The 11033-nt window shown below is 37.0% G+C and overlaps 1 non-coding gene across 1 annotated transcript; it reads right to left on the reverse strand.

The window, feature by feature from the left end:
- Nucleotides 1-991: 991 nt before the first annotated feature.
- TRNAG-ACC (transfer RNA glycine (anticodon ACC)) lies at nt 992-1063 on the reverse strand. The gene has a single exon. It is a non-coding gene; the product is annotated as a tRNA-Gly (tRNA).
- Nucleotides 1064-11033: the final 9970 nt, after the last annotated feature.

An 11033-nucleotide genomic window follows, 5' to 3' on the forward strand; every position in this document is an offset into this window, starting at 1 on the left:
ACTTAGAAAAACATGAAAAATAAAACTGCTCTGACGAGTGATGCTAAAGAAGAGAACACGCCTTATGTTTTAGTACCTTTAATGATATATTTTCTGCTTTTTGAGTAAAGGCCCCCATGGTTTTATTTCCCAGTGGAATCTATACATTATAGAGTTGGTCCTGTCTTGGGTCTACAACATTAGTTACACATCTTCTGAGATAAGAAAAAAAAAAGTGACACAAAATTGTAAAATGACTATAACTCAATTAAAAAAAATGTTCAAAAAAAAAAAAAAAAAAGGAAGAAATCTTACTTGTCAGCCCCTGAATGCCCACGTAGGAAGTCAATTCCCCAGTGTGGCCGAAGCCTTACCCAGTTCCTGGGATCAGTCTTGGAGAGTACACGGTAGAAATGGGCCAATTGCTGGGATCATTAAACCCTCATTCCTTCCAGTAAGTAGAGTCTAGAATTGCAGTCCTGGAAACTGCAAGGAGCACCACCAATGCAGTTGTGCAGGTTGTGCACTGCACAACTCCAAGCACAACATGAATATTCTCACCCCTGGAATTACTCACACAGCTGTACACACTGTCCAAGGGAGTTGATTTACTTGCATAGACTCCTGGGTGCTGGCCTGCCCACCAAATCCCTTTCCTTCTTCATGCCATCTTCTCTGTGGTTAGAAGACGCTTCTTAGGTTCCCTGTCCAAAATGCTGGTCCATACAAGGGCTATATTCTATCCCTTATTGCTAGGTTAATTGTTGGGTTCCTGCCTGGCTCTTGATGTGCCTTCCCAAAAGAACAGCTTCTGCTGTGAATGAGCTGCCTGGAACCAGCCTCTACTGTTGTCCAGTAGTCCCCACCACCACCCAGACCTGTCACCCGCCCACCAGCTTGATGATCTAGGAAATGGACCCCAGCTTAATCAAGACTTTGATCCTTCTGCTCTCTTTGTTTTCTGTTTGTTTTCTGGTTTGTGTGTTTGTGTGTTCCTTTGTTTGTTTTTTAATGGAGGCACTGGGGATTGAACCCAGGACCTCGTGCCTGGTAAGCATGTGCTCTACCACTGAGCTATACCCCCACCCTCCTCTTTGGTTAGTCCTTGTCACCACCAGGAGACTTTCACTTCCAGACTCTTTACTGGTAAAAAGCCACACCCTGAATCCAGCCTACTGTTTGTCTGCCTCTTGTCCCTCCATCCCATACTGTCCGTTCAACCTCAACACCTTGAGCCTGCAAGATCCTCCCACAGAACTGTCCCCTTTAATACAGAACCCCTACCATGAGCTGAGGTTGAGTGACCAGGACCATTACCCAGAACAAAGAGCCTCGTCTCTCCCCTGAACATCCCTGCTTCCCATCATTCCAATGCCACCCTTGAGGGGTTCTGATCTCTTGGTTCCCTGCTCTGTGGAGCTGTTAAAAATGTCCCTCCAGAATTGTACCCCAGGATGTTTTAACTCAGTGTCCCTCTGGGAGACATAGTAAGGTCACAATTAGAAACACTGACTGTCATCAGAAGACCATAGTCTGAGTCCATCCTGGCTCTGCCATTTGTGATCTGTGTGACCTTAGGAGCTGCATTTATCCTTTCTCTGACTCAGTTCCCTTGTCTATAAAATTTGAATGAGGGTGATGATACCTATCTTCCAGGCTGGGCAGAAAAATTAAATGAGTTAATAAATATAAATGATTAGAAAACTGCCAGGCACAAGGTGGACATTCAGTGAAATGTTAACTGCATTGTCATTACTCTTATCCAAAAGAGTTCATACTTGACCTTGGCCTCCACGCTGGTTCTCAGTGCCTGGCTTTGCTTAGTTAAAAACCGCTTTACCTTGGTCTTGGCCAAGCAAACTGGCCCTGACCCTGGCTTCCTGGGCATGACCATCTGGCTTAGATCCAGCCCCTTGTCACCACCCTAAGTGCCCTTGGCTTTAATTTTCTACAGTCACCCTATCTACGTCACTAGGAGAACTCTTGCTCATGATTCAAAATCCAAGTGAAATGCCTGGTCTTCTCTTAAGCCCTCATCAACGTTCCTCTTTATTTATGTCCTCCTGGAATTACTGATTCAGCACATTTTATCCTAATTACTGGTTACTTGTCTGGCTCTTGCTTAGGCACAAAACCTGCAATTTATTTTTCCTCTAAAATGAGGCCCGAACGTGGTACATACAGTAGATGCTCAATAAATGGCATTTCTGCCAATAATTATCAACTCTCGTCATTTAGAGTCTAATTTCAAACTGGTAGAGAAAACTCTGATTTGGCGTCTTTCATTAGAGATATGATCCCATCCCCTTTGACCACAGTCTCCATTTCTTCTTCTGCCCCTGGTTTTCATGTGAAATGAAAAGTGAGTGTCAAATGTGGCATGGAATGAAAGCCAAGCCAGAACTTGAGCCCCATGGATGCACTTCAAACAGGGACTTGAAACACACAAAATAAGAACCAGCTTGGCCAGGACAGGGTAGGAGAGGCTGGGCACTTGGTGACTCTCTCAGATGTTCTGGAAATTCACTTTGATTTCATCTATTTTGAATTAAATCGATTGAAATTCAAAGCCAAAGCCAGCATACCACATTTCCTTTGGTCAGAAGTGAAGTGTGAAAATAGTGTTTTGAATTCTCGGTTGGATGCACAGCTCTGGGTTTGAAGTGTGACAGACTGTGGAGGTTTTGGGTTACTGGAAATTTCAACATTCCACTAGCCCAGTCTTCCAAAGGAATTAGAGAAATTGCAAACATGGAATTGCAGGGGACTGGAAGATCAGAAGAGCACTGGGAGGATTCCCCTCAGCTCTGTGCGTCGCCTTCGAGTTGTGGTCATCTCCACTGCAGCTGCCAGCACGCTGGTGAGTTTGCTTATGCAACAGACAGTGGGGTCTTTGTCCCTCCTGTGCCAGGGGGGGTTCCCGTCAGTGGAAACAGGGAAAGGTACTCCCTCTCCACTGCTGGAGGAAACGAAGCTAGGAAAATCCACGCATGCTTATAATACAACAGATCTAAAGTTTGGTGGGATCCACAGAATGACCACTCCTAGGAGCAAGAAATCGATCTGCCTTTTAAGAGTCAACTTTTGCAATTTAACATGTCACAAGTTTTCTGAGTTTTGGTTTTTGTAAGTATGTGGCAACTGGTCATTATATTCAGTTTCTGCTTTGTGTTCAGCAATACATGTGAAGCCTAATTTCCTATTTTTGTGAGGAGCCTTCTCTCTTCTCCTACCAGGAAAACAAAATATGGGCTCAAATATAATGAATGAAAGGTAAATATGCATAGGTTAGTTCAAGGGAAAAGAAATCCCCAAGGTTTAGAAATAAAGAAGGAACTCAAAGCCACATTATAAGCTAGAGCTGAAATTTTGGTGGCCTACAGGGGTTGAATGTGCTTATAGGTTTTAGTGACTAGAAATTGAAAGCCCACATTGGGGCAAGAGATAGGGTCATAGCCTTCTAGGAGAATCCAAAAGATCCCTTAAAATAAATGTGCTTGAAGTAAAGAGAAAATAGAAAAAGTAAAACCATAAAGAAAGAAAGGGAACTTGTAAGAAAAAAAATGAACTTATTTATAAAACAGAAACAGACTCGCAGACATAGAAAACAAACTTATGGTCACCAGCGGGGAAGGGTGGTGGAGGGATAAGTTGAGAGTTCAGGAGTATCAGATACAAACTACTGTACATAAAAAAGCTGAACAACAAGGTCCTACTGTACAGCACATGGAACTATATCCAACATCTTATAACAACCTTTAGTGAAAAATAATATGCAAAGAAATATATATATATATATATATATATATATATATATATATATATGCACATATATAACAGAATCACTATGCTGTATACTAGAAACTAACACATTATAAACTGACCATACTTAAATTAAAAAATAAAAAATAAAGGGGGAGGTTATAGCTCGGTAGTTAGAGTACATGCTTGACATGCACAAGGTCCTGGGTTCAATCCCCAGCACCTCCATTAAAATAACTAACTAAATAAATCTAATTACCCCCCCCAAAAAAAAACTCCACAAAAATAAAAAATAAAATAAAACGATAGCATAAACACACAAACACAAAGATAGGATTAGAAAGATGATCACATAAGACTTGTAAAAAAACAGATTATGATTGTTGAAACTAAAAGCCAAACCAAAAAACCATTTTGATTTATAGTAATGGCAGAATAGCTTCGTTGAACTAACTTATCTCACAGTAACAATTATAAAACCTGAAAGAGAAAATAAAAATGAACTCTTTGAAGAGTAAACTAAATCAAGCAAAAACTGGAAGGAAGTCTAGTCTTGAAAGACAGGAACTGAACTGGGTGAAACTCGTGTGCTTGTGACTTTCTGCCCAAGAGCTGACTCCAGCCTGCGCAGCGTGGCCAGGAGAATGTCATTGTCTTGTCGGCTTCATGTGTAAGAGGGAAGACTTTAGGACTGCCGGCATGATTGCATGGCTAACCCAATAAGGAAGAAGGCACTAAACAGCAGGGCAAAGTAGAAGGTGTGTGTCCTCAATAAGCAGCCCCAGTCCTTGGCTAACTGCTGAACGAGGCACAGGCAGCTGAAATTCAGAAGAACTGCCGTGACATTTGAGATGTTGTTTACTGCAGGGGAAACAGAGGAGGGAGTTTTATTCCAGCCAAGTTAACTGCCTGCTAGGAAAGAAATGTGTACTTCTTAGAAGAACATAACTCAATCTAGTATCTCTACAAGGTGTCACTTACCATTTCTGGGATACAATTGAAGATTCCAAGATATGCAACAGAAAAGTGTGACAACGGACCAGAAAAGTGCAGTTAATATGAACTGTCTCTTATGTGGGCCAGGTTTCTGAACTAATTAACGAATACTTTAAACATTGGTATATTATCAGGGTCCTATAGACCACATTCTTTTTAAAAAATTTTTTGAAGTATCTTTGACTTACAACATTATATTAGTTTCAGGTGTACAACATGGTGAGTCACTATATTTATAGATTATGCTCCATAAAAAGTGATTATAAAATATTGGCTATATTCCCTGTACTTTTGAGCTGATGCCAGGTCTCCACCTTGGTAGAGGCAGAGCTGGGCCCTAAGCTGGCTCCACTCCTTCCCTGGTTCCTGCACTGGGATTGGCAGTGGCAGTCTCTGCCTCAGCAGTGATCAGTGCCAGAGAGGAGGGTCTGGAGCAGGAATCCAGTGTGGGCTGGGGTGCATGCTGGGGTGGTCCTGGCAAGCTAGCCAGAGCACCAGGCAGTTTTCAGTTGGCTGCCTGTATGCTGGGACTGAGAGCAAGTAGGTCTGTGTGCATGTTCAAGAGTGGAATCTCAGTTTCTTACAGCACTCCTGTAATCTCTACCAGTTTCTAAACCAGCTAAGGGGGCTTATCTTCCTGGTGGCAGGCCCGGGGCTGGGTGCCTCCTATGGGACCCACTCCTTAAGAAGGATCCTCTAGTCTGTCATATCCTCCTCTCCTCCTGCGTCACTCACTAGGAATGTGGGTCCTGACTAGATCACGTCTCTTCCCCTCTCATCAGACTCTGGTGGTTCCTTATTTAAAGCTTTGGATGTAGAAGACCTATTCTGTTAGCTCGCAATTTGTACTCAGCGAGAGTTGCTCTATGTGTACTTGTAGTTTTGATGGGTTCATGGGGGGAGGTGAGCTCAGGGTCTTCTTACTCTGCCATCTTGATCCTTTTCTAAACAGAATCTGGGAGAACTGGTATTTTGTGGCTTTTGTTACTTCCTAACAATCTTGCAAAATACAAAGCATTTTAAAGGATATTTAAATTTTTATAGATTTTAGATTTTAATAGAATAAAACTCTATCTTGCAATTACCACATCAGTCCACCAAACTCATTTATAAATTTAAAATACAAGATTAGATCTTAGCAATCTTATTTTTCTTACATCTGAAATATTTTTTCTCTTTCATCATCCTGAAGATTATTTTATCATAACTTATTAATTATTCCCATTTATGCAAAAAGTCTGAAATTATATGAAAATGAAAGCATGATGGACTGCCTTTGATGGATTATAATAGTGAGATAATCACTATTATATCATCATTAAGTATCAATAATTCCATTAAATAGAAAGGTTCTGAATACTCTATATAAAAGGCAAAGATATCCAAATTGGACATAAAAGTATTATCAAATGTATGTTGTTGACCAAAGATAAAGTTCAAATACAAAGATGCATATAGGATTAGAGTAAAAAGGATGAAGAAATAAATACCATGAAAATAGTAACCATAAGAAAAATTAGGACCAAATAACAGAAATTTAAAACATGAACACTCACAAAGTAACTAGGCAAAAAAATGTCAGCTAGGATATAGAATATCGTAACAAAAAAATCAACCATGTTGATCTGATTGATATTTTTAACACATTACATCCCCAAACTGCAGAAATTATATATATACATATATTTTTTTTAAAGTGAACATGGACTGTTCACCAGGACATATCATATGCTGAGCCAAAAAAATGTCTAAATAAATTTCAAAGGAACATATTCTCTGACCACATAATTAAGATACCCAGAAGAGTCCTAACTACACTTCTAAATATTTTATGAGTCAAAGAAGAAATAAAAAGAAATTTTAAAATATTTTGAGTAGAATGATAATAAAGACAACATGTAACAAAATTTATGGGATGCAATTAAAGCAGTATATAAATATAAATTTATAGCTTTAAGTGCTTATATTATATTATTATATGATTTAAATATATTCATATAAGAAATATAAGTTTATACATATTTCAATATTAAGTATAATTATATAAATATTAAAAATAGCTTATGTAACTTAAATGCTTACATTATAGAAGATCTAAAATTTATAATCTAGGTTTGCATCAGATTAAACCCCAAATAAGATCAAATTAAACCCAAAATAAGTAAAAAATGAAATAGAGATAAAAGCATAAATTAATAAATTATAAAATGGACCTCAAATAAAATTAACAACAAAAGCAATTTTGTTGACATTATTAATAAAGTTAGTAAACTCCTAAAAAAACTGATTCAAAAAATAAAGGAAAAAAACAAATTATCAATATCAAGAATGATTAAAGGGATATTACTAGTAACAGTAAATACCCTGCTACTAAACTTGGGAATAATAGAATAAGTAAATCTTAAACCAGTATTCATTATCAGTATAAATTCTGAAATCATCAACAAAAGGTCAGTATATTTAATATAGTCATATATATAAAATTTAAAACATCCTGATCAAGTGAGTTTTTTCTCAAGAGTAAAATTTTAACATTTGAAAATCAATTAGAGGTAGAGAAAATTGCATCTGACAAAATTGACCATCTATTTATGACAAAAATTTTCAGCAAAATAGGAGTAAAAAGGAACTTCCTGAATCAAATAAAGGGATTATATGAAAAACCTGTAACTAACATCGTAACAAATGAAGAAACTGAATCTTTTCCTCTAATGTAAGGAACAAGGAAAAAATGATTCTAATCAGATTAACAAGGCTAGAAAAATAAATAAGAGACATAAACAATGGAAATAAAAAAGTTATATTGCTTCTTTCCTCAGACAATTTGATTGTTTATTTGGAAAGTACTCATTATTCAAATACATACATATATATACAAATACATGAACAAAACACTTAGAACTGATAAAGCCTCAAGATGCGAGTTCAATATACAATAACAAATTTTATGTATATATACTAGAGAATTAAAGTTTAAAATTTCATTTTAAAAAGCATAAAATACTTGGTAATAAATTTAACATGGCATGTATAAGATCTCTACACTATTAACTACAATCATTGCTGAGAGAAATTAAGAAAACCTGAATAGAGAGATATACTATGCTCATGAATTGAAGTCTCAGTGACCTAATATTGTTAAGATATCAATTCTATTTACATTGGCCCATAGATTCAACACTACCTTAATCATAACTCATGCTGGCTAAAAAAAAACAAAAAAAACAAAAAAAAACACGTAGATTGTATGAAAATTCAAAGAACCTGAAGTGGCCAAAGCAATCTTGACAAATAGAACAAAGTTAGACAACTTGGCACACCAGGCTTCAAGATGTACTGTACAGCTGCATTAAACAAGACTGTGGTGTTGACATAAAAACAGACAAATAAATCAGTGAAGCAGAATAAGGAATTAAGAGACCCATTCGATTTTCAACAGAAGTATCGAAAGGATTAAACAATGAATACAAAGTCTTTTTAACAAACTGGATATTCACATGGGAATAAAAACGAACCTCAATCCTTACCTGACACCCTACAAAAATTAATTTTAATATCACGTAAGAGCTAAAATTATAAAGCATTTAGACAGGGAAGCACAGGAGAGTACTTTCATGATCTGAGAGTAGACAAGGTTTTCTTAGACAGAATACAGAATAGAAGAATCATACAAGAAAAAAAAAGATTGATAAATTAGACTTAGTTCAATTTTTTTAAAAATCTGCTTATCCAGAGACACATTTAAGGAAATGATCCAGAAAGTTTGCACAACACTTATCTTACAGAAGGCTTTTATTCAGTATATAAATTCTTATGACTCAACAATAAAAACAAAAAGCTAATTTTTAAAATGAGCAAAAGACATGAACAAACACTTCACAAAGGAAGACATGAAAGCTGCCAATAAGCACCTGAAAAGTTCTCTGACTTACTAGTCATCAGTGAAGTGTAATTAAAAGTTCAGTGAGATGCCACCACACTCCCAATAAAATGGCTGAAATTGTAATGACTGTTGAAGTCAAAGGTTGTGATATGGAACATACATAGATCTCATATTCTTAGCAGAAATGTAAAATGGCATAATCTATTTGAAAAGTTCAGTAGTTTACTTTTTAAGTTAATTATAGACCTACCATTGACCCCATAATTCTAATCCTAGGGATTCATCCAATAGAAATAAAGACATATTCCTTCAAAAACCTTTGTGCAAAAATATATATAACAACTCTATTCATAATAGCTGAAAACTGGAGACAGTTCAAGTGTCCATCAACAGGTAAATGGATAAGAAAATCATAATATAATAAAATACTACTTAGCAGTAACTTTGAGTGAATTATTGGTACATTCAACAATATCAGTGAATCCCACATATATTATAGTGAGTGGACAAAGTTTCTCACAAAACAGAGCATAATGTATATGATGTCATTTACATGAAATTCTAAACAGGCAAAATCAATCTACGGTGAAAAATCAGAACAGTGCCTCCAGTTGGGAACTAGGAAGGAGGTATTTACTTGGAAGAAATACAAGGAACTTTTCTGGAGAGTGAACATGTTTTATGTCTTGGTAGTGGTGTCGTTTGATAGGGATGTATTCATCTGTCAAACTGGCTCGAATTGTGCATTTAAGACTTGTTCACTTTAAAGTGCGCAAATTTTATGTAGAAAGTTGCAAATAAATTTTGTACTTTAGTTAGTAGGTCTGCTTTTCACCATGGTATGGTTTAGCAATCCTGAAATTGCCATAGTTGGAGGAAGAGAAGTGGGGTCAGAGATGGATGTAAGTAGACTTTGTCTGCAGAGTGGTTTAAAAAAAAAAAAGCTAAATGTTCACTTTTGTGAATTCTAGGTATTGGATTAAAATGTCTTGTTATAGTATTTTTTTTATATATCATTCCTTTTGACTTATTTCTAACTAAAATTTTTTTTTAGTTGAGTCAGAGCAAATTTTCCCAACAGCTTTCCATGATTTTAGCATGAATTTTTCTTACATTTATTCTTCACTCTAGGTAGCTTGAATTCCTTGCTTTCCTAAACATTTTTTAAAATTCTAGTTTAGTGGAAAGAGAAGAGAGGGCATTTGACATCTTCATAGGGACATAACAGTGTGTACACACACACAATCCCACAGAGGTCTACTGAATTGGGGTGTATATGTACAGAGCCTGTTAAGTAATTTGCTAGGTGCTGAGCATAATTATATATACAAATATATATTTATAATATACAGGTATATACATGCATATAATTAGGGCCTCAGTTTCCTCAACTCTAAAATGAGTGATGATGGTGATGGTAACAGTAGAGTTGTGTGATGTTAACATGTGAAGTAAACTAGCTCACAAGTTGAGTGTACATCCTGGCAAACAGTGGTTATTCATGAATAATCTGTACTTTACTTATATCTTCTACCTATTTCTTTCTCTGATCCTCAGTACAATCGCTCTACAGAGTCAAATCAGGATACAGATTTGTGGCCATGTCTAACACCCAAAAAGGTAAATACATTGGAATCCCATTGTCCCAGCACTGCCTAGGGCTACTCTGTCTCCAAAAGGTGGCCTAGGCGTGTAGCCCTCCAGAGCATGTCTGCCGTGGCTACTCCTGGCTTGGCCTCTCACTTTTGCACAATCTTGGATGAGATTTGTCTTCTCTCTAAGCCTCCGTTTTCTCCTCCGTAAGTGAAGACAGTAATTCCTACCTGATCACCTGATCACGTGAAGTTTAGAGATTCCCAAGTAGGAAGAATCACATGAATGTCCTTAGTAATCTCCTAAGAGTTGTAATCCCGTGTTAAGACTGTGGTGTACGGTGGATCCCCAGCAAAGTACAGTAAATTTGTGTTCAGGTTTTCAGAATTTTATAAACCTTGCCACTAGCCTGTAGTTCAGTTCCTTAGACCCTGAGCTCTGGGGCCTCCAGCATTTTTTTAATGGAATCACCACCTTATTTAGGAGTGATCTAATTCCTATTGTTTAAAATGCTGTTGGCAGCTGGCACATTGGGAAAATGACTAAAATATAATTTGGCATTTTTGGTAGGGAAAAAACCCACCCTTGTTGTTCATAAGAGAAACACAAAAAGGAACATTTTTCATGGAAAATCAAACACTGAGAAACTGTGTTTTACCTCAAAATCTTTGCTCTGTGAATATGTGCAATGCTTCCCAGTTATCAACCTACATTAGGGAAAAATTACAAATGTACAGGAATGTCTCATGAAATATCATCCTGATGAGGCTTTCGCCAAATATGAGAAGACTCTGCCCTGACTGGCTCAAAGGGCAGATGT

The sequence above is a fragment of the Camelus bactrianus genome, chromosome 6 (genome assembly GCF_048773025.1).
Source record: "Camelus bactrianus isolate YW-2024 breed Bactrian camel chromosome 6, ASM4877302v1, whole genome shotgun sequence".
Classification (NCBI taxonomy): Eukaryota; Metazoa; Chordata; class Mammalia; order Artiodactyla; family Camelidae; genus Camelus; species Camelus bactrianus.